We start from the raw sequence: 27,471 nt of genomic DNA, 5'->3' as shown, positions 1-27,471 counted from the left end.
AATGGTAGCCAATGAAGTTTTTGCAAAAATGGTGATGTGGTCACGTCGCTTGCAACCTTCTATGAGTCTTGCTGCTGCATTCTGAGTCTTGATGTTACCATGGCATGCACAACTGGGATAAGAATTACCTTCTCAATGTAAGGAGAGAGGCAGCATAGCTATCACAAATAGTAGAAGCAGCTCTTGAAGGTTGCTTGGATTTGGGGAATCAGAGTAAGTGTTGAATCTAACTGTAGATTCTTAGCTCTTCTTTTACAAAAGCTTCAGGAAGCTATGCTTTGTATACAAAAAGGTTCCATACATGAGCTTTCTGAGGGAGAAAGAACCATCATACTTATTTTCATCCTGGGACAGCGATGTCAATGGAAAACTGCCCCCAAGCTCTCCAGTTGCTTAAACCCAACTCAGGGTCAGAATGCTTCAACATTTTGTGCAATTTACAACATGCTTTTTCCCCTCTATTTTTACAGGAGTGTGTTACAGACTTAGAATTAACCACTACACTGAGTCAATCGAAAAAACCATCTGGGGCAATGTTCAGAAAACAAAGAAAGGAATGCCAAGAAAACCAGGTGAAAAATGAATCAATGATGGCAGAATTGGATGATTGTTTCTAAGTTACACGCTGGCCAAAGACAGATTGATGATGCCAATCAGTTGGGTATAGGCAATATTCAGAGCTGTGAAACTCAAACATCTGCTAATGAAGTAGCAGCTGAAATTCTGGATGTCTCCAGCTGCACCAGTGTTAAGTGAAGTTAAAAAAACCACTGAAAGAAGATACATAGAAACTGTACTTTCAATCTGATGATACTGAAAATCATGATAAAATTGGTCTCTGGCTGGTAACAGATCACAGATAAATTAGAAAATGACGATTTGGATATCAACAATTGTAGAGGTCAGGGATAGGACAATGGAGAAAATATGGCAGGCAAGTATAGTGGCGTAGAAGCACAAATTAGTAGCCTGAATTACTTAGCTATATTTGTGCCACGTGCAGCACATTCCCTCAATTTGGTTGGAGTTTATGCAGCTGGTTTTTCACCACTTATGATAACATTCTTTGTGTTCAAAAATGTTCACTTTCTCTTCTTCTACAGTGAGGTGGAAGCGACTAATGAAGGTACTGGCTATTTCTCTGAAAGGTAGTAGTAGAAAATAAGCAGTTTGTGCACTGTTTTTTTTTTTCATTTCCTTTACATAGGTCTCTTTATTCTTTACACGGGTACTTAAGCACTCTTTAATCTTTATCTGGGTACTTAAGTGCACTTTATTCTTTACCCGGGAATTTTTTTTTTTATTAAAGTTTTTGTCAAATACAAAACAGAAAACAGCCAATTCCACATTTACATTTTACTTTTTCACATGTAAATCTTTTTCTCCAACTCTTATCCTCCTACCCTTCCCCCCCTACCCCGGTGGTGAATGGACCTGTTCAGCATATTGTTCATAAAAGTGTCCAGATTTTGTTGAAGGCTAGCATTGACCCTCTCCGCATAGCTGTTAACTTGGACATTTGGTAGAGAAAGTCCACTTTCCTATTTACCACCTGTAATGGTGGTGGCTCTACTTATTTCCATGCTCGGGCCAGCCCTAGCTTTGCCGCTGCAAAATACTGAATCGCCAACCTGTGTTGTCAGCTAGGTATTGATGCTGGTCTGAAATGAAGCAAACAGTGTTCCGCTCCCCATGGATATGACGGCTGTAGTACTTTATTAACCAAGTCCACCACAGCTTTCCAATAAATGATTACTTTCTCACATGTCCACCAAATGTGATAAAAGGTACCCCTGTGGCCCAGTCCCACCAACATTGCCCCGAGACTCCCGGGTACATTTTTTGTAGCCAGTCAGGTGTATAGTACCACCAATACAACATTTTAAAACCATTTTCATTCACTGATTGTGCTAGAGATGGTTTAAGCAGATATTTATAGTTCCCCTTCCATTCTGCCTTGGGATATGTGGTCTGTAGTACCTCCTCCCACTGTGTCTGGTATCGTACCCGAGGATCGGTGCGTCCCAGCAGGGCCAAGTATATACGAGTTATACTTCCCCTACCTCCCCCTCTACTAACAGCTAATTCCAGGGCTGTTTCGGCTAGGTCTAATTCATCCTGTGCTTTCTTCTTAAGGAAGCTGTGCAGGTTACAGTAATAAGTGATATCTCTTTCCGTCAGGCCAAACTCTTCCTGAAGCTCAGTAAAGTGAAGCATTTCCCCTTCTTTCCATATTTGACCCAATGTGCGTAACCCAGCTTGGGCCCATATGTCAAACACCTTCTCCGATCTCCCCAGCGGGAATCCCGTTGCCCATCGTATTGCTGTTTGCCGATAATAACTCCTCTCGGGGAACAGTCTCTTCCTCAATTGGTACCACGTCCACATTGGGTGTTTCAGCCCTAGGGGCATCTTTTTGATTATAGGGACCAACTCATCACCTGGTATCCACAAAATATCCTCTATTGCCCGCCTACCTATCCATGCTCTTTCCCAGTGTAACCATTTCTTAGATGCTCCAGGGGACCACTCTGCCAGTATTCGGATTTGTGCCGCCTGATAATACAAGAAAAAATTTGGAACCCCCATGCCCCCTCTCTCCCATGATTGGTACATCACAGCTCGCCTTATCCTGGGCGGACGCTTTCTCCATATATATGCAAACATTTTGCGATTGAGCGCAGTTTGTGCACTGTTGAAGCAAATTGAAGGAGTTTATAATGTTCTACAAGTATTAAGCAATGACAGACGTTGTAATGAAGATACAGTCTCAGGGGCTCAAATGTTCCCTGCATGCATTGATGTTGAATTTCTTTGCTTGCTCCATCTGTAGTCTCAGATTCTTATGGTGGTTGACAGAGAAAATTGTTGTTTGCAGTCAAAAACATATCTGTAGGTACAGCTTCAAAGCAGTTGCAAGGTTTGTCATTGCAGATACAGTATATGAGTGACAAAGGGATCACAGAAATAATCCATGCATCAAAGATTGCAGCTAAAACAATTGTCATTGAACCATTTTTTTTCCAGCCAAGAGGAGATATAAAGCAAATGGATATGTTTAAATGAATGTGATGGGGATCTGCTTACACCAGAAAATAGTTTTGAGAGAATGCAACGTGGTTTTTTACAGCCTTATAACTCAACTGCAGTGGCATTTTGAAACATGTGTTGGGATTTCTTCTGACTTTGAATTCCTCACTGGAAACTATCTTGCGACCTTCTCAGTGGAAAAAGCCAAATCTTGTCCTATTGTGGATTAAGAACTGATTAAATGACAGAAAACAAGAGAGTAGGGTTAAATGGTCAGTATTCACAATGGAGAAGGGTAGATAGTGGGGTTCCCCAGGGGTCTATGCTGGGACTGCTGCTTTTTAACATATTTATAAATGATCTAGAGATGGGAGTAACTAGTGAGGTAATTAAATTTGCTGACGACACAAAGTTATTCAAAGTTGTTGAATCGCAAGAGGATTGTGAAAAATTACAAGACGACCTTACGAGACTGGGAGAATAAATGGCAGATGACGTTTAATGTGAGCAAGTGCAAAGTGATGCATGTGGGAAGGAGGAACCCGAACTATAGCTATGTAATGCAAAGTTCCACGTTAGGAGTCATTGCCCAAGAAAGGGATCTCAGCGTCGTCATTGATGATATGTTGAAACCTTCTGCAGAGTATGCTGCGGCAGCTAAGAAAGCAAATAGAATGTTAGGTATTATTAGGAAAGGAATGGAAAACAAAAGTTAGGATGTTATAATGCCTTTGTATTGGTCCATGGTGCCACCGCATCTCGCATATTGTGCTCAATTCTGGTTACCGTATCTCAAAAAAGATATAATGGAATTAGAAAAGGTACAGAGAAGGGTGATGAAAATGATAAAGGGGATGGGATAGTAACATAGTAGATGATGGCAGAAAAAGACCTGCACGGTCCATCCAGTCTGCCCAACAAGATAACTCATATGTGCTACTTTTTGTGTTTACCCTACTTTGATTTGTACCTGTGCTCTTCAGGGCACAGACCGTATAAGTCTGCCCAGCACTATCCCTGCCTCCCAACCACCGGCTCTGGCACAGACTGTGTAAGTCTGCCCAGCACTATCCACGCCTCCCAACCACCAGTCCCGTCTCCCACCACCGGCTCTGGCACAGACAGTATAAGTCTGCCCAGTACTATCCCTGCCTCCCACCACCGGCTCTGGCACAGACCGTATAAGTCTGCCCAGCACTATCCCCGCCTCCCAACCACCAGTCCCGTCTCCCACCACCGGCTCTGGCACAGACAGTATAAGTCTGCCCAACACTATCCCTGCCTCCCAACCACCAGCCCTGCCACCCGATCTCGACTAAGCTCCTGAGGATCGATTCCTTCTGCACAGGATTCCTTTATGCTTATCCCACGCATGTTTGAATTCCGTTACCGTTTTCATTTCCACCACCTCCCGCGGGAGGGCATTCCAAGCATCCACTACTCTGTTCGTGAAAAAATACTTCCTGACATTTTTCTTGAGTCTGCCCCCTTCAATCTCATTTCATGTCCTCTCGTTCTACCACCTTCGCATCTCCAGAAAAGGTTCGTTTGTGGATTAATACCTTTCAAATATTTGAATGTCTGTATCATATCACCCCTGTTTCTCCTTTTCTCCAGAGTATACATGTTTAGTTCAGCAAGTCTCTCCTCGTACGTCTTGTAACGCAAATTCCTTACCATTCTCGTAGCTTTTCTTTGCACCGCTTCAATTCTTTTTACATCCTTAGCAAGATACGGCCTCCAAAACTGAACACAATACTCCAGGTGGGGCCTCGCCAACGACTTATACAGGGGCATCAACACTCCCTTTCTTCTGCTGGTCACACCTCTCTCTATACAGCCTAACAACCTTCTAGCTACGGCCACCGCCTTGTCACACTGTTTCGTCGCCTTCAAATCCTCAGATACTATCACCTCAAGATCCCTCTCCCCGTCCATACCTATCAGACTCTCCCCGCCTAACACATACGTCTCCCATGGATTTCTATTCCCTAAGTGCATCACTTTGCATTTCTTCGCATTGAATTTTAATTGCCAAACCTTAGACCATTCTTCTAGCTTCCTCAGATCCTTCTTCATGTTTTCCACTCCCTCCCGCGTGTCCACTCTGTTACAGATCTTAGTATCATCTGCAAATAGGCAAACTTTATCTTCTAACCCTTCGGCAATGTCACTCACAAATATATTGAACAGAATCGGCCCCAGCACCGATCCCTGAGGCACTCCACTACTCACCTTTCCCTCCTCCGAGCAAATTCCATTCACCACCACCCTCTGGCGTCTGTCCGTCAACCAGTTCCTAATCCAGTTCACCACTTCGGGTCCTATCTTCAGCCTATCCAGTTTATTTAAGAGCCTCCTGTGGGGAACCGTGTCAAAAGCTTTGCTGAAATCTAAGTAGATTACGTCCATAGCTCATCCCTGATTCAATTCTCCTGTCACCCAATCAAAGAACTCAATGAGATTCGTTTGGCACGATTTCCCTTTGGTAAAACCATGTTGTCTCGGATCTTGCAACTTATTGGCTTCCAGGAAATTCACTATCCTTTCCTTCAGCATCGCTTCCATTACTTTTCCAATAAACAAAGTGAGGCTTACCGGTCTGTAGTTTCCAGCGTCTTCCCTATCACCACTTTTGTGAAGAGGGACCACATCCGCCGTTCTCCAATCCCTCGGAACCTCTCCCGTCTGCAAGGATATATTAAACAAATCTTTAAGAGGACCCGCCAGAACCTCTCTGAGCTCCCTCAGAATCCTGGGGTGGATCCCGTCCGGTCCCATGGCTTTGTCCACCTTTAGCTTTTCAAGTTGTTGATACACACTCTCTTCCATGAACGGTGCTCTATCCACTTCATTCTCATTTGTACTTTTTCCAGTCCATCGCGGTCCTTCTCCAGGATTTTCTTCTGTGAAAACAGAAGTATCTATTTAGCAAATTTGCTTTTTCTTCATCATTTTCCACATAGCGGTTCGCGGTATCTTTTAGTCTCACAATTCCCTTTTTAGTCATTCTCCTTTCACTAATATACCTGAAGAAATTTTTGTCACCCCTCCTTACATTTCTAGCCATTTGTTCTTCCACTTGCGCTTTCGCCAGACATATCTCTCTCTTGGCTTCTTTCAGTTTCTTCCGGTATTCCTCCCCGTGTTCCTTTTCTTGAGTTTTTCTGTATTTCTGGATGACTTCCCTATGAGGAAAGGCTGAAGTGTCTAGGGCTCTTCGGCTAGGAGAAAAGACGGCCGAGGGGATATAAGATAGAGGTCTATAAAATAATGAGTGAAATGGAACAGGTAGATGTGAATAGTTTGTTTACTCTTTCCACAAATACTAGGACTAGGAGGCATGTGATGAAGCTACAAAGTAGTAAATTTAATACGAATTGGAGAAAATTTTTCTTCACTTAACATGTAATTAAACTCTGGAATTTGTTGCCAGAGAATATGGTGAAGGCAGTTAGATTAGCAGGGTTTAAAAAAAAAAAAGTCTGGACAGCTTCCTAAAGGAAAAGTCCATAGATCATTATTAAATTGACGGGGCAAATCCACTACTTATTTCTGGGATAAGCAGCATAAAATACATTGACGTTTTTGGGATCTTGCCAGGTATTTGTGACCTGGATTGGTCACTGTTGGAAACAGGATGTTGGGCTTGATGGACCTTTGGTCTGTCCCAGTGTGGCAATACTTATGTACTTATCCCTCCTCCAATCTCATACGTGTCTGAGTTGGGCCACCATATAATAGTTACGCAAATCTGGAATGCCCAATCCTCCAAATTCCTTAAGAATAAGAAGTACTCCTGTTGCCAATTGAAGTCTCTTGCCCCCACCTATAAAGCCATGGAGAATAGTTTGCCAGCGGCTGAATAAATGTCTTGGTCTGGATATAGGAAGCGCCTGAAACAAATAGAGCAATCTCGGTAGGACATTTATCTTTACGATAGCTAATCTCCCCAGTAAAGAGAAAGTACCCTTAGTCCAACCCCTTAGATCCTCTTGCAGCTTTTTAAACAAAAGGGACATTAAGATCATACAGGTAAGATCATTAGAAATCTTAACCCCCAGATATTTCAGATGAGAACACACTCATTTAAAGGGAAAATTGTCCTTAGTGTGCTGTAGCACCTCTCCCTCAATATTAATATTAAGCACCTCTGTCTTATCTAAATTGGCCTTAAAGCCAGAGATGTATCCATAAAGTTTCATTTCCTTCAGAAGCGACAGGAGGGAAAGGTGTGGCTTAGAGACTGAAAAAATAGCATCTTCAGCAAATAAAGAAATCTTATGATCTGCAGTCCCACTACCAACCCCACTCCTACTGCCTCCTGAATTCTCCAAGCAAAAGGTTCCATTACCAGGGCAAATAGAAACAGGGATAACAGGCATGACTGACGAATAACTTGTCCCAGAACAAAGCCCTTTTTATATGTCCTGTTAATGCACGCCTCTGGATGGGTATAAAGAGAAGCCAGGACAGAAACATGGGTCCCACTCCCCACCTTCTGTAGTACTGCAAAACATAAATGCCCAACGTACGTTTTATGCATCCACCACTATTAGCAGAGATGGAATGCGTTCTCTCTGGGCAATCCATATAAAGTGCAACACTCATTTAATATTATCCATAGTCTGTTGACTTGGACAAATCTGAATTTATCAGCTTAGACATTTGTGGGCCTAACCTGTTCACTAAAAGTTTAGGCAAGATCTTCAGGTCTACATTAATTAATGAGTCTATAAGATCCACAACATGTGGGATCTCTGCCAGGCTTGCAAAGGATAGTAATATCTGCTGTGTTCATAGCAAGCGACAAGCTCTGCTCTGCAGATAGGGAATACCAGGGTTAACAAAGATACTAATTGATATTGAAAGGTCTTGTAAAAAGCATTGGTAAACCCATCCAAGCCTGGAGATTTCCCTGGAGGTAAAGCTTTAATAACTATGAGGATTTTAGTAACAAACACTGGATCATCCATTTGAGCTCTAATGTGTTCAGGTAAAGTGGTTAGAGAAACCTCTTGTAAATACTGTGTTATTCCCTAAGGGATGATAAAAAGATCCACAGTATAACTGGGTATAAAATTCAAGGAACTGATCATGAATCTACTGTTCCTTAAGGAGCAAATCCCCCTTGGCATTCCTTATTTTTGGGATGCTCATATCCAATTCTCTTTTTAAGCTGACAGGCCAGTAGCCCCTTTGCTTTGACATGTTCATAGTAATTTTGTGTAGTCTGAATTGGAATAAGTGGAGTTCCTCGCTCACCTTATCTCTCGCCTAAGAGTGTAAAGCGAAGATACTTACCTGTAGGAGGTACTCTCCGATAACAGCAGGCAGATTGTGCTCGAACCGTGCATGCGCGAACGACTTCACGCCCATCATGTGAGCATGCCTCCTCAGTTTAATCAAAAAGCATATAAACAAACAAATAACAACTCCAAAGGGGAGGTGGGCGGGTTTATGAGAAAAATCAGCCTGCTGTCCTCGGCCAATAACTGCTACAGGTAAGTATCTTCGCTTTCTCCGAGGACAAGCAGGCTGCTTGTTCTCACATGTGGGGTATCCCTAGCAACCAGGCTCACTCAAAACAATGAACATTGGTCAATTGGGCCTCGCAACTGTGAGGACATAACATAGATTGACCTGAGACCATAAACAAACTAACAGAGTGCAGCCTGGAACAGAGCAAAAATGGGTCTAGGGGGGTGGAGTTGGATTCTAAACCCCGAACAGATTCTGCTGCACCGACTGCCCAAACTGACTGTCGTGTATCCTGCTGAAGGCAGTAGTGAGATGTGAATATGTAGACTGATGACCACGTTGCAGCCTTGCAAATCTCTTCAATGGAGGCTGACTTTAAGTGAGCCACTGATGCAGCCATGGCATGGCCCTCTAGAGTCAACCCAGCCTAGGCATAAGTAAAGGAAATGCAATCTGCTAGCCAACTGGAGATTGTGCGTTTTCTGATGGCGACTCCCCCCGTTGACATCGAAAGAAAAACAACTGAGCGGACTGTCTGAAGGGCTTTGTCCGCTCAACATAAATGGTCAATGCTCTCTTGCAGTCCAAGGTATGCAAACTGCTTTCGCAAGGGTGGGTATGAGGACGGGGAAAAAATGTTGGCAAGACAATTGACTGGTTCAGATGGAACTCCGACACCACCTTTGGCAGAAACTTAGGGTGAGTGCCCTCATGGGCACAGGAACGTAGGTAGCAGATTCTAGATGGTCAGCCAAGGCTGGGGTTTGGTACACCTTACAGAATGGAGAATGGGAGGAGCGAGAGTATCCAGAGCAGAGGAGAGAGTAGTATTATAGGAAGAGACAGCCTCATTGACAGACTTGGGTAACAGTGGTTGAGAAGTGATTTGAAACACTGGAGAACAGAGTAGAAGGGTCAATAGCCTTAAGATTCCTAAATGTATTGGTATAGATGAATTGGGACTGGGAGGCGGGTGTTTAAGTGTGACAGTTAGCAGATGATGGTCAGAGAGGGGAAGAGCTGAGGTGCAGAAACTGGAGAGTGAGCAGTTAGAGAAGATAATATCAAGACAGGGGCCATTTTGGTGAGTGGGGATAGTGGAGAATGTTAACAGGGCCGTGCCAACACTGTAAGCGGGGTAAGCACCGCAGGGGGGGGCGCCTGCCTTCAAGGGCGCCGCCCCGTGGTGCTGCCGTCGAGCTATATTTAAAAAAATTTAAAAATAAACCTTACCACATTGGCGCGTTGGCACACTGGCGCCTATGCGCATGCGCTGTCTTCCCGTGGGATAGGAGGAGTGGCACTAGCTCCGATTAGTGCGATCCCAACTCTCAAGTCCCAGCTGCATCTGCTGTCTGCAGCCCCTGGTTGGAGCCCAGAGGTGAAAAGTGAAGGCCGCTAGTGAGAGCGGGCAGCAGGTCTAAAGTGAGAGGCAGGGTCATGTGCAGGCAGTGCTGAAGTGCAGGGACAAGCCTCACATCTCATCAGCAGGCTGTTAATTGATCGGCAAGAAGCAAGGGGAAAAAAAAGGACATGTGTCGAGGTGAGAAAAAGTGTAATTCCTACAAAAGGGAAAAGGGATCCAAGCAACCACTTCAATGCTTCATGTGATGAGGCCCCTCTTCCCCCTCCCCCCCACATGAAGAGCTTTCCTAAATCCCTAGTCCTGCCACAGGAAAATACAAGCCTTTTATTTCAGAAAGCGCTGTTACTCTGCATTCAGAATCTAGCGCTATACAGCGACCCATTTATTAGTAGCATTAAATCAATTTATTTATATGTTGCAAATGGTTGAAGCAACAATGTTATGAATTTTCATTTTGTTCGCATAGCATTAACACCAAGTAAATGTAGATGGATCTAGTTTTTTTTAAATTTGTTAACGTAGTGAAGCATTTTATAAATATATGTTGTTAATGTGCACATGCTAGCCTGCATTTCTACATAATTTAGTCACTGCTGACCACTGCTAGTTATGGGTGCACTAACTGATAGCATAGAAACACCCACTCCCTACCCCCAAAAATACATGCGGGTAGCGTGTGCCAATTAGGAACTCTTTGTGGGAAGAAGAGACAGTGAAGTGGTTTTTAACCAAGTTGAAAGAATAGGATCAAACATTTATTTATTTATTTATGCATGCATTTGTACTCCACATTTTCCAATCAAGTTTGTCAGTTCAACGTGGCTTACAGTTTGCTTGAGACTGGCATGTTACATTGTCATTTCGATTTGTCAAGTTTCATGTTCGTTTACTCTTAGTAGTATTTCAGTTGGTGACTAGTTTGACTGTGTGGGATCATCGAAGAAAGATTTTCTGAAAAAGTGAGCTTTCGGATGTTTTTGGAAAGTTATGTAGTCATTCGTGCATTTTAGTACTTGTGGTATCGTATTCCATATCATGAACTGATCATCAACAGCTCCACACGGGGGGGGGGGGGGGGGGGGGGGGGGGGGGAGGGGGGGGAGCAAATGATAGTCTGCAGGGGGGCACCAGAGACCTTGGGCACGGCCCTGAATGTTAAAGCGAGAAACTGAGAAGAATAAGAGTCAGAGGGATCACTAGCATGAATGTTAAAATCCCCCAAAATGAGGGAAGGAGATGAAGGTTCAAGAAAGAAGGAAAGCCAGGAATCAAAGTCATTGAGAAAGGGACTTATCAGGGGGTCGATAAATGACTGCTACTCAGAGATGCAGAGGAGTGAATAGACTGATGGAGTGGCCTTGAAGGAAGAAAAGCAGTGAGACTGAGGTGGAAGAGGTTGAAATCTACAGGAGGGTGAAAGTAGTAGCCCGACACCACCTCCGCAGCCAACCAGATGAGGAGAATGGAAGAAAAGGTAGCCTCCATGACAGAGGGCTGCGGCTGAAGTAGAATCTTCAGGGTAAAGCCAAGTCTCAGTTGTTCTGCTCCCTCCCCTGCCACAAGAGGTCTGTCAAACTCTATACTTCTCATGCTGTCCATGGCAAGTTGTGGCCTCCATTTTCCCAAACATAGATCACCTCAATGCTAACACATACTGAAAGCACACACCCCTGATTCTCTTTCCTGTGATATCTACACAGGTCTCCATGATGCTGCCTCAGTTCCTCCCCTCATCCCATTCCCATCCTCCCCAACCCAGCTGTGCTATATGATTGCCTGCTGGTGATAAACTTTCAAAAGTTTTGACTTTTCATCACCCGTGTGCACAAGTTTTCCAGAGATATTCACTTGACGGGCACTATTTTAAATGTAAATATCTTTGCTCAACATGCTGCACAAGTTTTCCACACATACAAGTTGAGTACAGTTAGCTTTGTATGTGATGAAGAGTCAGGTGATGAAAATGCTATTATTCTGTGCCTAGGTAATAAACCGAGCATTAGAAAGATGAAAACCAAAAACAGTCATACGTGAATATACCAACAAAAGTCATACCATCACTCTTTGGCATAAGGCAAAAAAAGAACCAATCACGGCTTAAGATGCTTAAACCCCCATACACATCCACCCCCCCAAAAGGTATACTGCAACAGCATGCAACTGTCGAACTATAAAAACAGCAATGATCAGCATCATCACTGACCCCCAGTGCCTTCCCACCACACAATAAAGTGCTCCCACACTGAGAAGAAAAAGTAGCCTCTCCATGATAGAGGGCTATCAACTCAGACATGCAACAGACAAGGTCCAATTTTTCCAGCAACTGCTGCCTGGTTGGCATGTGTATCTGTTTCCAGGATGCCGCCAAGGCAATTCTGCCAGCCGTTGTAATATGAAAATCCAATTTACAGAATTTGCCAGGCTGCCAAGGCAATTCTGCCAGCTGTCTTAATATGAAAATCCAATTTACAGAATTTGCCAGGTAGCGTTGGAAGTTTAATGTTCATCAGGTCACATCCCAGGCGGGTGCCCCAGGATCTCCATTAATAAGTCAAACACCATGGTCAAATAGCTATGAGCCTTCAGACAGGTCCACAAAATGTGAAGAAACATCCCTTTTCCCCAGAACTACGCCAGCACAATACAGAGGTGGTGGGGTACATCACATGTAAATGATCAGGAGGAACATACTACATATATAGAATTTTATACTCATTTTCCACCATATTACTTGCAACTGACCGTTTAACAACTGTTTACAAATCTGCTGTCATTCCTGCATAGTATACCCCATCCCAAGAACAGCCTCCTATTGGTGTATTTAATAGGAGGGGCCTCCTGTTGAAGCAAAGCTTTATAGAAGTGGGAAATGTAACCCTGGCCACTACTGCCATTCACTGCCCACTCTAAGGGGGTCTCCTCCTTTCGGAGGTCTGGAATAGCACACCTTTGGAGGAAATCAGTTATTTGGCGAAAATGAAAAACATCTGTCTGGGTCAACCCATATTCCTCTTTTAACTTTAAGAAAGGGAGTACCTCCCCCATCCTCCATTAAATGCCCCAACTGTGACAACCCTTAAGCTGCCCACCCATGGAACCTAGGATTACTATGCCCCAGGGGGAAGCCCTCCGCCACCACTATAGGTGTTGCCTGGTCCATAGCCAGGCTCCCACAGTCAAGACCAAATATGAATTGGACCGCCCAATCAGAGTATGGATATCTGCCAAAGGGAGCCAGGGGACGTGTGCTGGGGCACCTCTTCAAGGGAATACTGCTCCATACACACCCAGCTCTTATGTGAATCTCGCTGCAAGGCAACCAAATATTTTAACTGAGCTGCTAAATACTGGGGAACTGCCATACCCCCTGCTCCCAAAGTTGAAACATGATTGATCTAGATACCCTAGGGGGTTTACGTTTCTATATATATTGAAAGATTCTCCTGTGCAAAGTTTGGAAAAATGTAGATGGCAATGCTATTGTGAGGGCTGCAAATAGATACAATAGTTTCATCTAGATGGCATGTACCCTACCCAAAAATGCCAAACTGAACAGTTTGATTGTGTTTGCGAGGGAAAAGTCTCAACTTTACGGCAACAACTTTAAACCATTGTGCTGCACGTACAAAAAGTCATCATAGACTCAAAAACCCTCGTGTAATATTTTTTTTAGTGATTTTTCAAAATTATAAATTATATATTTTTCAAAATTTTAAAAGTTCATATATTAGAGAGTCAATTAGACTGAGAAAAAAAACGGTCCCGTTTCGTTCATCTTCCTCAGGGAACCACGCAGCAAAGAGTTCCCTGAGGAAGATGAACGAAATGGGACCGTTTTTTTTTCTCAGTCTAATTGACCCCTTTCCTATTGGGGTCGAAAGAAATAAACAATTGGGCGGACTGTCTGTGGGGCTGTGTCCGCTCCAGATAGGCCAACGCTCGCTTGCAGTCCAATGTGTGCAACTGACGTTCAGCAGGGCGGGTATGCGGTCTGGGAAAGAATGTTGGCAAGACAATTGTCTGGTTAAGATGGAACTCCGACACCACCTTTGGCAGGAACTTAGGGTGAGTGCGGAGTACTACTCTGTTATGATGAAATTTGGTATAAGGAGCATGAGCTACCAGGACTTGAAGCTCACTGACTCTACGAGCTGAAGTAACTGCCACCAAGAAAATGACCTTCCAGGTCAAGTACTTCAGATGGCAAGAATTCAGTGGCTCAAAAGGAGGCTTCATCAGCTGGGTGAGGACGACGTTGAGATCCCATGACATTGCAGGAGGCTTGACAGGGAGGGCTTTACCCTCTACACGGTGATGGTAAGCACTAATCGCACTAAGGTGATTCCTTACTGAGTTGGTCTTGAGACCAGACTCTGATAGGTGCAGAAGGTATTCAAGCAGGTTCCGTGCAGGACAAGAACGAGGTTCTAGGGCCATGCTCTCACACCAAACGACATCCTCCACTTGAAAAAGTAACTCTTTTTAGTGGAATCCTTTCTAGAGGCAAGCAAGACGCGGGAGACACCCTCAGACAGACCCAACGAAGCAAAGTCTACGCCCTCAACATCCAGGCCGTAAGAGCCAGAGACTGAAGGTTGGGGTGCAGAAGCGCTCCGTCGTTCTGCGAAATGAGAGTCGGAAAACACTCCAATCTTCACGGTTCTTCGGAGGACAACTCCAGAAGTAGAGGGAACCAGATCTGACGGGGCCAAAAAGGCGCTATCAGAATCATGGTGCCGTGGTCTTGCTTGAGCTTCAGTAAGGTCTTCCCCACCAAAGGTATGGGAGGATAAGCATACAGGAGGTCGGTCCCCCAATGGAGGAGAAAGGCATTCGACGCCAGTCTGCCATGTGCCTGTAGTCTGGAACAGAACAGAGGCAGCTTGTGGTTGGTCTGAGAGGCGAAAAGATCCACCGAGGGGGTGCCCCACTCTCGAAAGATCTTGCGTACCACTCTGGAATGGAGCGACCACTCACGCGATTGCATGACTCTGCTCAGTCTGTCGGCCAGATTGTTGTTTACGCCTGCCAGGTATGTAGCTTGGAGAAGCATGCCGAACTGGCAGGCCCAAAGCCACATCCCGACGGCTTCCTGACACAGGGGGCGAGATCCGGTGCCCCCCTGCTTGTTGATATAATACATTGCAACCTGATTGTCTGTCCGAATTTGGATGATTTGGTAGGACAGTCGATCTCTGAAGGCCTTCAGCGCGTTCCAGACCGCTCGGAGCTCCAGGAGGTTGATCTGAAGATCTTGTTCCTGGAGGGACCACAGTCCCTGGGTGTGGAGCCCATCGACAAGAGCTACCCACCCCAGGCAAGATGCATCCGTCGCCAGCACCTTCGTGGGCTGCGGAATTTGGAATGGACGTCCCAGGGTCAAATTGGTCCGAATTGTCCACCAGTGCAGCGAATTGCGGCAACTGACGGACAGGCGGATGACATCTTCTAGATTCCTGGTGGCTGGGCACCACTGGGAAGCTAGGGTCCATTGAGCAGATCTCATGTGAAGGCGAGCCATGGGAGTCACGTGAACCGTGGAAGCCATATGACCCAGGAGTCTCAACATCTGCACCTATCAGATGCTCTGGTCTGAGAGGCAAGGAATAGAAGGTTCTGCGCCCTTGCTTCGGGAAGAAAGGCCTGAGCCGTCTGAGAATTCAGCAGCGCTCCTATGAATTCCAGAGATTGGACTGGCTGGAGATGGGACTTCGAGTAATTTAGCACAAACCCCAGCAGCTCCAGAAGGTGAATAGTGCACTGCATGGACTAAAGAGCTCCTGCCTCTGAGGTGCTCTTGACCAGCCAATTGTCGAGATACGGGAACACGTGCACCCCCAGCTTGCGTAGATACGCTGCAACCACCATGAGACACTTCGTAAACACCCGTGGTGCAGAGGCGAGCCCAAAGGGCAGCACACAATAAAGAAAGTGCCGTGTCCCCAGACGGAATCTGAGATACTGTCTGTGAGCTGGCAGTATCGGGATGTGAGTGTAAGTGTCCTTTAAATCCAGGGAACATAGCCAATCGTCCTTCTGAATCATTGGTAGAAGGGTGCCCAAGGAAAACATCCTGAACTTCTCTTTGACCAGATATTTGTTCAGGCCTCTCAGGTCTAGGATGGGGCGCATCCCCCCTGTTTTCTTTTCCACAAGGAAGTACCTGGAATAGAATCCCTGCCCTTCCTGCCCGGGTGGCACGGGCTCGACCGCATTGGCGCTGAGAAGGGCGGAGAGTTCCTCTGCAAGTACCTGCCTGTGATGGGAGCTGAAGGATTGGGCTCCCGGTGGGCAATTTGGTGGAGTGGATATCAAATTCAGGGTGTATCCGCACCGCACTGTTTGGAGAACCCACTGGTCGGAGGTTATAAGAGGCCACCTTTGGTGAAAAGCATTCAACCTCCCTCCGACCGGCAGGTCGTCCGGTATGGACACTTTGATGGCGGCTATGTTCCCATGGATACAGTCAAAAGCCAGTCCCCTGCTTTTGCTGTGGAGTCGCAGGGGGCTGCTTAGGCACACGCCGTTGACGGGAACGAGCGCGCTGGGACTGTTCCTGTGCCTGGGGAGGCCTTCGGGCCGGCTGGGTGTACCTACGCTTGCTGTAGGCGTAGGGTGCAGCCTGCCGGGCCCGGGAAAAACATCCACCTGCAGAGGTGGATGCTGAAGGTGCCCGGTGGGAGAGCTTGTCAAGAGCGGTTTCCCGTTGGTGTAGTTGGTCTACTAACTGCTCAACCTTCTCACCGAAAATGTTATCCCCCCGGCAAGGGACATCCACCAGTCGCTGCTGGGTGCGGTTGTCCAGGTCAGAGGCATGCAGCCAGGAGAGTCTGTGCATCACTATACCTTGGGCCGCAGCTCGGGATGCCACATCGCAGGTGTCATAGATATCCCTGGACAGGAACTTTCTGCACGCCTTCAGCTGCCTGACCACCTCCTGAAAAGGCCTGGACTGCTCCGGGGGGAGCTTGTTGACCAGGTCCACCAGTTGCCTCACATTGTTCCGCATGTGAATGCTCGTGTAGAGCTGGTATGACTGGATGCGGGTCACGAGCATGGATGATTGGTAGGCCTTCCTCCCAAACGAGTCCAGAGTGCGAGACTCCCGCCCCGGGGGTGCCGAGGCGGTATCTCTCGAACTCTGTGCTCTCTTGAGAGCAGAGTCCGCGACCGCCGAGTCATGAGGCAATTGAGGCTGCATCAACTCTGGGTCAGAATGGATCCTGTATTGGGACTCCGCTTTCTTGGGGATGGTGGGGTTAGATAATGGCTTCAGTCAGTTCCGAAGCAGTGTCTCTTTGAGAACATTGTGCAACGGCACCGTGGAAAACTCTCTAGGTGGTGATGGATAGTCGAGGACTTTGGGCATCTCAGCCCCCGGCTCATCCACAGTGACCATGGGGAAGGGAATGCAAATAGACATATCCCTGACAAAGGAGGCAAAGGAGAGGCTCTCAGGGGGTGAGAGCTTCCTCTCCGGTGAAGGAGTGGGGTCGGAGGGAAGGCCCACAAACTCCTCCGAGGAGAAATATCTGGGGTCCTCCTCCTCCCCCTCGGTGTCGGACATGAGCTCTTTCAGCTCAGACCTCAACCGGGCCCGTCTCGACTGCGAGGAACCACGTCCTCGATGATGGTGTCAAGCGGTGGACTCCCGCGCCGGCGGGGACGAAGCTCCCTCCATCGATGGGGACTCCACCTGCGTGGTGGTCGACACCGGCACCACAAGCGGCGTCGGAGGCCTCGGCATCGGACTAGAGCACACCGGCGCCTCCATCAACGGCGTCGGGAGCGCAAGCACCCACGGTGCCGGCAAAGCCTGGCGCATCAGCCCTTCCAGAATCCCTGGAAGGATGGCTCGGAGGCACTCGTCAAGGCCCGCTGTCGGGAAAGGCAGGGGGGCCGGTGTGGGTGTCGGAAGCTGCTCGGGTCCAGGAGACGGTACCGAAGTACCTGCGGACTGACGCAGCGACACCTCTTCAACCGAGGGGGAACGCTCCTCTCGGCACTGCCGCTTCCTGGGTGTCGAGTCATCCCTTGAGGTACCGGAGCTGGCAGTCCTGTGCGCCGTGGGCGACCGATGACGGTGTTTCTTCGCTTTCTTTCGATGCCAGTCATCGGCGCTGGGCAGCAGAGAAGAACAGGAGGTAGAACCCACTCGGCCTCAAGGAATCGGATCCGACAGGGTTCGGTCCCGATGGCCCTGGGTAGAAGGAGTGACCGGGGCCGACTGCCCGCGCGACCGCTCACCCCCGCCGTCACCGGCAGGCTAACGGTACCTGTGCTCCTGGGGTCGGTGCCAGAGTCGGCGCCAATTTCGTCGACATCGGTATCGGTACCGAAGATCCAGCCGTTGACGTCGAAGGGCCGGCGCAAGTTCCGAAAAGACGGTCCCGAAGAACTTGCCTCGCCACCTGTGTCCGCTTCCTTAAGCCGAGACAGAAGGTGCACGTCTTGGTATTATGCTCTGGGCCGAGGCACTGGAGGCACCAAGCGTGGGTATCGGTTTGCGAGATCTGCCGGCCGCACCGACCACACTTTATGAATCCGCTCGGGACCTGCGAGGACATCGACGGAAAAATCGCGTCGGCGAAGTCAAAGTCGTCGATGGTGGCGGTGAAAAGCGTGGCCACAAGGCCGCAACGAAGCGCCCTCGCGGCTAAGAACGAGGAAACTTTTTTTTTAGCGATAGAAAAAATACGCGAACGCGTACGCAAATAGAAAAAAAGTCGCGGCTAGGCCGCAAACCGGTTCCCGGGGCTGACAGAGAGAGAGACGATAACACGTCTCTCTCCAGCGCGGAATAGAAAAAAAACTGAGCGGGTACGGTCGCGCACGGGTGGGAAGACGGCCACGCATGCGCGGTGGGCGTGCCCTGCATGCAGGACCGCCCGCTAAGTTTTCTTCCGGTTGGTGGGGGCTGCCATGGACGTCAACCCAGTCGTGAGAACAAGCAGCCTGCTTGTCCTCGGAGAAAAGTGGCTAGAATATCTGAGTTTAAAAAAAGGTTTGGACAAATTTTTGGAGGAAAAGTCCATAGTCTGCTATTGAGGCAGACATGGGAAGCAACTGCTTGCCCTGGAATTTGTAAGTATGGAGTGTTGCCACGATTTGGGTTTCTGCCAGGTACTTGTGATCTGGCTTGGCCAGTTTGGAAAACAAGATACTGGGCTAGATGGACCATTGGTCTGACCCAGTATGGGCACTCCTATGTTATGTAAGCTTCCAAAGTCTCAACCACTCCAGGAAGGGACTCTCTCGGCCAATGCAGGGTAAGAAGCATGTTATCAGCAAATAATATCTTGTTCACAAGGCCCCCACTGGAAATACCCTGAATGTATTACATGAGGCCCTCTACCACTCTTATGCTGGGTTTCGAGCTGAGCCAATTGTTGCCTTAAAGACACTTGTTTTTGTGAGTTCTACATCAGAAGGCCCCCAGAAAGATGATTGTGTCCCCTCATGACTGGATTCAAGCTCTCCCAAAACACTCTAGGGGCAATTTTGAATGATCAGTAAACTCAATATATTCCTTAAGTGCACCCTTTAGTTGCATCACAATCTGCAGGTCCAACAGGAGACCATCGTCAAACTGCCAGTATTGTGTACCATGTGTCTCAGATGCCTCCTCGAAGGAAAACCAAACCAGAGCATGATCAGACCACAGGCAGGGCTCAATGACAGCCCTCTGGACCTGGAGGACCTATCTAACCCCAAAGATCAATTCTGGAGTGGGTACCATGCACCCCCAAATAGTATGTATAATCTCATGCACTCAGATTAAGATGTCTCCATAGATTAACTAGATCCCACTTAGAAAAAAGCGCTTTCAGTTGCTTCCTGCCTGGCCATAAACTCCCAAGGTTGAATTATCCAGAGATGGGTCAGGAGTAAGATTAAAGTCACTCCCAATAATTAAAGCCCCCTCCAGTTTAGATTCAATCAAGAGTTCAATCTCCATGTAGAAAACTTTCTGCTCTGAATTGGGGGTGAAGACATTTATGAGAGTATATAGGGAAGAACATTAACCTTTAAGAGAAGTCAGCGCCCATGCTTGTCTTAGACTATATCCTGGTTGAGAAAAGCACAAACACTATCCCCACTCCATGGGTTTTATTATTAGATCTATTGGAGGCTAAACAGATGTGGGGATAGTGTTATGGCACAAAAGATGTTCATGGGCAGGTTTTAGATGTGTCTCTTGGATAAAAGCCCACCCCATATGAAGGCGATCAGTCTCTTTAAAAAATAATGGCTGTTTACGAGGCTTATTAAGGCTCCTAACATTTAGTGTAAGGAGCGCTGTTTAGGAGACCCAATAATCAAAGAAAAAAAAAAAGCATATAGAGAAGCAAAAACTAAATCACCAACATCCTCAGACACATAAACAGTTGCATCCTGACAAGAAAACCATACACCCCAATTATCCCCTCCACCCCCACAGTCAAACAGACCCATCTAAAATAGGCAGCTCAGGGAAGTGCAGCCCCCTAAGTCCCCTCCACGTTTGAAACATCCCTAAGAATACAGGGGAGGTAGCTGGAAAGCAAATGGCTAGCCAGCAGGTGAACACAGATGATCCTCCAGATAAAAGATATACTGCAGAAAGCCAAGTGGAGAACAGCAAGTAGGGAGCTCTAAAACAAAGCCACATGGGCTTAGTCAAGCAGGAAGTTGAGTCCACCGGCATCACAGCTACATTACAGATGCTGAGTTTTAAGATCACCCCACCACCAGTGCTGCTTTAAGGGACCTGACAAGCCACTCTTGATTATCTGTGGTCCCGACCCTCCGCTGGCTGCATTTTGCCGTTAATAATGCCACAGTTTCCTGCAGGGTGGTGACTTATGGAATTGATTCTGCAGCGCAAACAAAAGCCCAAGGGATACTGCCATATGTACTGGACATTAAGTGTAGCTAGACATTTAGTGACCTCCCAGAATTCCCTCCATCTGCACAGAGTTATTGCCAACATGTCTGCAAAAAGTTCAACTTTGCCATTTTCTCAGGTAATGAGGCCTGCGCTGTGCACAAAACACACTCCTTCACTGAAAACCACAAGAAGCAGGCCACTATCTCATGGCTGGTCTACTGGTTTAGGCCTTAAGGCTCTATGCATGTGCTCAAAGTCAATGGAAGGCAGTTCCGCTGATGGCTCTGCAGCTACATAAGAACTTCCACTGACTGGTCGCCTTGGACCTCTGGAACCTCATGTGCAATGATTGTTGCAGCGTGCTTGATCTTCTATATCCTTGATCTTGGCCAGCAGGTCCTCCTGCTTAGTGTCTAGTGCCACACATCAACTCTCTAAAGCCACAATGTCACCATCATGATCAATGACATGCTCCTGGAATTCATTAAATCGGTGGCCCATATCCTCCACCGTCTTCTGTAGTCCTTCCACATCTCTGAGAAATTCCTGCTGTACTGAAACAATAGTGGCTCTGAGGTCCTCCATCCATTTTTGTAGCTCAGCCCAACTTGCTGGTCTGGCATACCAATCCACTCCCAGTCCATGACCGTGGCTAGCTGTATCTCCCTCAGGCTCTTCAGACAGGGACACCATCTTCCTCAGAGAAGGGATCGCTGAGCTCCACAGGCTGGAAGGCAAAATATTTGAGATTGGGCTTTCCTTTCCTGCTGGTCCATCTTTGGGGAGCAATAGAATACTGGAGGAACCCGTTAAAGACTAAACTGGTCAGCTACCATGCAAATAATAGCAAAAAGCAGCAGGGCATGGAGCTCGATGGCTAAGCAGCCATATCCCAGATGACGTTGCTTCCTCCCCCTTCACACATTTTATTTGAATATGTGATGAAGCACCGCATGATGAATAGTTTGAATATAGAATGAAGCATTGCATGATGAAATGTCTGTGGTGATGAAGAATCGTGCTGAACTGGTTCATTGATATATCTCAGTGATGAGCTATCACGATCAACTGTCACAGGATGATGTATTGCATAATGAAATATACATTCATTGCTACACTGTGTCTGAAATTTAAAGCAGGCCCTAAATACATGAAAAGTTTTAGATGCTTGTTCAAGTAACTATAAATCTGTATATATTTTTCAGAGGAAAAAGAGAAAAAGAGGAGGAGAAGGAGGAAGGGCACATCAAAATAAGGCACAGTGAAAATGTTAAAACTAGCATTTAGGGCCGTTTACTAAGGTGCACATTTTTAGCGTGTGCTAAATGCTAGAGACATTCACATACTCCTATGGGTGTCTCTAGCGTTAGCACATGCTAAGAATGCTAGCGTGCCTATAACGCGGCTTAGTAAACAGGGCCCTCCAATGATGTTGCCAATGTCCTGTTTAACAAGATGCCAATTGTTGCTTTAAGCTAGTGGTTCTCAACCCAGTCCCAGCTGGATTGCTATATAGAATATATATAAAGTAGGTCTGTGATTCAATCTCATGCATATTAATTGTGGTTGTCCTGTTTTAAGCATTGTTCAGGCTATGTAAATAGAAAACAAATGGCAAGTTTTTTTAAAAAAACGTTTTATTCGCACTCCCTAGTATTATTTGTGCAGTGTACAGAAGTATGGATATTTTCAAACACAACTATCCACAGTGCAACATTTACAACAGTTTCTCAAAAAATAGGGTTATTTTGAAAGTGCACTCACTTTAGAAGGATGTCTAAAATTTTGCAGCAACAGTTTAAGTCTTTTGTTGTTGCATTCCACAGCCATCAAGGCTTATGTGCAGATCACCAAGTTTAAAAACCTAAACAGAATAAAACTCCTCCCTTCACCCCCTCAACTAAAAATTTTAAAAACCCTCCATTTAATATTTCCAGAATAAAATGAAATGGCCAAATTCCAATTTGCCTAAAAAAAAAAAGTCAGGCATATGAACATGTCCCACATGGCCTCAACCAGATATTCTGCTGCAATTGAGAAAGATGCTCCAAAGTAACTGAAGTATGCTGTGAGAGCCTTCATAGGATTACTGATCATCTGTTTCAGATTCCGGTACATGTGATGACAGCAGTTGCCTCAGGTTTATCCCTTGGTAATATAGAAGCTCTATTCGCCAAGGAGATATTTATAATTAGTTGGCTGTCAATATCATCCACTCAGCTGTTCCAAAACTCAGGGTTATAGCCATTTTAAAATAGGAAAAGTAGATACAAGTGGTTACTACACATTAAAAAAATATGAACATCTCGCATCAGTATGATTTCACAAGTTGCATTAATAAGAAAGATAACAAAAATGTCTTACGTCTGTACAAATCCATTCCAGTATTTCAAGGAGAAATGTATTTACACTGAACTTTTTGTGAATGCAGTGGCAGGACTTTGGCACTATAAACAATTCCATATTGATTCTTCATGAGGGCAGCAAGTTTTTATTTTCCAAAGCTGTAGGTTCAGTTTGCTGGTTATTTCATATATGAAAATATTTTTCTACTACCTTCAGAAAGAGCTCTCTCCTCACATAAGGGTAGCATAGCCAACTGGTTTATCTAAAAAAGAAAAGAAAAAAAAACTCACGCCAGGATTACATCATCTATAACATTGCTTCATTTAAAAAAATATCTACACAAACATTGATTAGCTATTCACAGTTCTGAGCAAGTGAGAAACTAAATACTAAGGCCCAGATGCATCAACCAAACGTTAAAAAATAAAAAACGTAAAAGTGCTGAACGATTTTTTAAAAACCGAGAATGCACTAAACAAACGCTTCAGAAATATTCTGAGTGGTATTGAAAAGTAGGATGTATCACACGATCGTAATTCCCGTCGTTAATCGGCCCCTAAAGCATGCGCAGAGCAGCCAAGCATTATGCTGGCTGCTCTGCGCATGCCACAAAGGCCCAGATGTCAAAACAACCCCCCCCCCCCACAAACACGTGTGTTTCGGGAGGGGGCAAAGGCGCTCGTCATGAGTGTCCTGTATGGACGGCCTTGCTCCCTCCCCCGCTGCTCTCCGCTTTCCCCCCCGCACAAAAAAACTCCAATTTTAGCAGCCCCAGCCCTCCTCCCTTACTGTTCTTCTGTGTATTCTCCCACACTAGCTCCGCCTCCCACCATGCTCCGCTCCGCCGCCCCCTCTTAGGTCGTTGCCGCCGCTCCCCCCCTCCAATGACCCCCCCTTTGTCTTACCGGCCCGTGCAGCGCCTCTCACCTCTGCTGCACGGGCAATAACAGCTGATCAGTGATTCAGCAGGCCTCCTCAGACATCCCTTCCTTCTTCCTGGACCCGTCCTCCTCTGATATAGGTAAACTACGTAGTTTACCTACGTCAGAGGAGGGCGGGCCCAGGAAAAAAGAAGGGACGTCTGAGGAGGCCTGCTGAATCGCCAATCAGCTGTTATTGCCCATGCAGCAGAGGTGAGAGGTGCTGCACGGGCCGGTAAGACAAAGGGGGGTGGTCGGAGGGGGGGAGCGACGGCAATGACCTAAGGGGGGGGGGCGGAGGTGGGGCACGGGAGCGGAGCATGGCGGGAGGCGGAGCTAGTGTGGGAGAATACACAGAAGAACAGTAAGGGAGGAGGGCCGGGGCTGCTAAAATTTGAGTTTTTTTGTGCGGGGGGGGGGGGGGGGGGGGGGGGGGGGGGGAGCGGGGGGGGGGGGGGGGGGGGGGGGGGCAAGGCCGTCCATACAGGACGCTCCTGATGAGCGCCCTTGCCCCCTCCCAATCCTTTTGCTTCGGTTTTTCTTTTTTATTGCAGGGGGAAGCGGGGAGCCATGTGTTTTGTGGGTTATTTATTTTTTCTAACGTGTCAGAAGCTTGGATTTATGCTGCAGGGAGAAGCGGGGAGCAGTGTCACAACACGCTGTGCTGAGCCAATCACAGTGCGTTTATCACAGCTATGGGCTGGGATTGGCTCAAGGTTTGTTTGTTTATAGTTTTTCCAAGCCCGCGCAGCCCTAACGACCTGCAGACCTCTCGTTAGATTTCACAGCGTTTCAATCGCTTTCCCTGTGGTAAACCAATCGGAAAAGGTTAGTGCATGTCATTTCAATGGGGTTTGTAGAAGAATTGCTCAGCTGCATTCCGTTTTCATTAGCTGCTACTGTCGTCGGAAAATGGGCTTTAGTGCATGGAAAGGATAGGAAATTCTTGCTTGAGGGCTCATTTAACGATCAAAAACGTTTAGTGCATCTGGGCCTAAGTGAGAACAGCACCATATCAAGAGTTGTGCAAGTGGTATGGCCACAGAAGGCACAAATATTGCTCCCAGTCCACCATTTCATCTTACTGGTGATGGCAAAGTGGGCTGGGCGGGCGGGGGGGGGGGGGGGGGGGGGAGGGTTGCAAGTTCTAGTTGGCGAGTCACACAATGTGCAGCGCTGCGTAACCCTAGTAGCGCTTTAGAAATGTTTGTTAGTAGTAGTAGTTATGGTCCTGAATGAGAACTGAATTTTCTATAGATGTGCTAAACAAGAAAGAAATGTTAAATCTTCATTGGCTAAAAAAAATCTCTACCAAAACCCACCTCACAGCTTTTGGAAAAATTTTCTAGAGATAATAAAATACTGTATGAGGGTTCTTTATGGGTCAGTTCAGCAAGCTGAAGAGTAGTAAATCACCGGGACCTGATGGTATTCATCCCAGAGTATTAATAGAACTAAAAAATGAACTTGCGGAGCTACTGTTAGAAATATGCAATCTGTCCCTAAAATCGAGTGTAGTACCGGAAGACTGGAGGGTAGCCAATGTTACTCCGATTTTTAAGAAGGGTTCCAGAGGAGATTCGGGAAATTATAGACCGGTGAGTCTGACGTCGGTGCCGGGCAAGATGGTGGAGGCTATTATTAAGAATAAAATTGCAGAGCATATACAAAAACATGGACTGATGAGACAAAGTCAGCACGGATTTAGTGAAGGGAAGTCTTGCCTCACCAATCTAATGCATTTTTTTGAGGGGGTAAGCAAACATGTGGACAATGGGGAGCCGGTTGATATTGTATATCTGGATTTTCAGAAGGCGTTTGACAAAGTGCCGCACGAAAGACTCCTGAAGAAATTGCTGAGTCATGGAATCGGAGGTAGGGTATTATTATGGATTAAGAACTGGTTGAAAGATAGGAAGCAGAGAGTAGGATTGCGTGGCCAGTATTCTCAGTGGAGGAGGGTAGTTAGTGGGGTCCCGCAGGGGTCTGTGCTGGGTCCGTTGCTTTTTAATGTATTTATAAATGACCTAGAGATGGGAATAACTAGTGAGGTAATTAAATTCGCCGATGACACAAAATTATTCAGGGTCGTCAAGTCGCAGGAGGAATGTGAACGATTACAGGAGGACCTTGCGAGACTGGGAGAATGGGCGTGCAAGTGGCAGATGAAGTTCAATGTTGACAAGTGCAAAGTGATGCATGTGGGTAAGAGGAACCCGAATTATAGCTACGTCTTGCAAGGTTCCGCGTTAGGAGTTACGGATCAAGAAAGGGATCTGGGTGTCGTCGTCGATGATACGCTGAAACCTTCTGCTCAGTGTGCTGCTGCGGCTAGGAAAGCGAATAGAATGTTGGGTGTTATTAGAAAGGGTATGGAGTCCAGGTGTGCGGATGTTATAATGCCGTTGTATCGCTCCATGGTGCGACCGCACCTGGAGTATTGTGTTCAGTACTGGTCTCCGTATCTCAAAAAAGATATAGTAGAATTGGAAAAGGTACAGCGAAGGGCGACGAAAATGATAGTGGGGATGGGACGACTTTCCTATGAAGAGAGGCTGAGAAGGCTAGGGCTTTTCAGCTTGGAGAAGAGACGGCTGAGGGGAGATATGATAGAAGTGTATAAAATAATGAGTGGAATGGATCGGGTGGATGTGAAGCGACTGTTCACGCTATCCAAAAATACTAGGACTAGAGGGCATGAGTTGAAGCTACAGTGTGGTAAATTTAAAACGAATCGGAGAAAATTTTTCTTCACCCAACGTGTAATTAGACTCTGGAATTCGTTGCCGGAGAACGTGGTACGGGAGGTTAGCTTGACGGAGTTTAAAAAGGGGTTAGATAGATTCCTAAAGGACAAGTCCATAGACCGCTATTAAATGGACTTGGAAAAATTCCGCATTTTTAGGTATAACTTGTCTGGAATGTTTTTACGTTTGGGGAGCATGCCAGGTGCCCTTGACCTGGATTGGCCACTGTCGGTGACAGGATGCTGGGCTAGATGGACCTTTGGTCTTTCCCAGTATGGCACTACTTATGTACTTATGTACTTATGAAGATCTGTACAACAGAAAAAAACAAATACTCAAAACTAGCCGTGGAGACAGGAGCATAACTACCACTAAGTGAGCCCAGCAAAAATCCCAAGACAGCCAACTGCTACTAGGCCTACCAATTACCCCGCTCCCTTCCACTCCCCTCTGCCCCTGCCCATGATCTGGCACTTTTACCTCTGTCAACCCCTCATCCCCCCCCCCCCCCCCACTTCAGATTTCTACACTAAAGGTCACTGGCAACTGAAGGGCTTCATCATTGCTGCATTTAGCCTGCCCTGGGAGCATTTAAAATCTTTATTTTTTTCCTGTGCCTACATTAAAAGAAAAAGATAGCATGTGGGAATTTGCTCCTTTTGTTTTGTGGACTGCAGTGGTATATTATAAAAATGCATTTGCTTTTTTTAT

General features: G+C 46.5%; 1 protein-coding gene across 1 annotated transcript in view; it reads right to left on the bottom strand.

Moving 5' to 3' along the window:
- Positions 1-22,658: 22,658 nt before the first annotated feature.
- The window catches only part of LOC115480161 (zinc fingers and homeoboxes protein 2-like), a 56,630-nt gene continuing 51,817 nt past the window's right edge, over positions 22,659-27,471 (bottom strand). Inside the window, exon 3 of the mRNA XM_030218650.1 lies at positions 22,659-23,355. The gene's annotated coding sequence lies outside the window, so the exon portion shown is untranslated. The remainder of the gene's footprint in view (positions 23,356-27,471) is intronic.

This window comes from Microcaecilia unicolor, chromosome 1, assembly GCF_901765095.1.
Source record: "Microcaecilia unicolor chromosome 1, aMicUni1.1, whole genome shotgun sequence".
NCBI classification, from domain to species: Eukaryota; Metazoa; Chordata; class Amphibia; order Gymnophiona; family Siphonopidae; genus Microcaecilia; species Microcaecilia unicolor.
The sequence above is the reverse complement of the archived record's forward strand: the minus strand, read 5'-3'. Positions and strand labels throughout refer to the sequence as shown.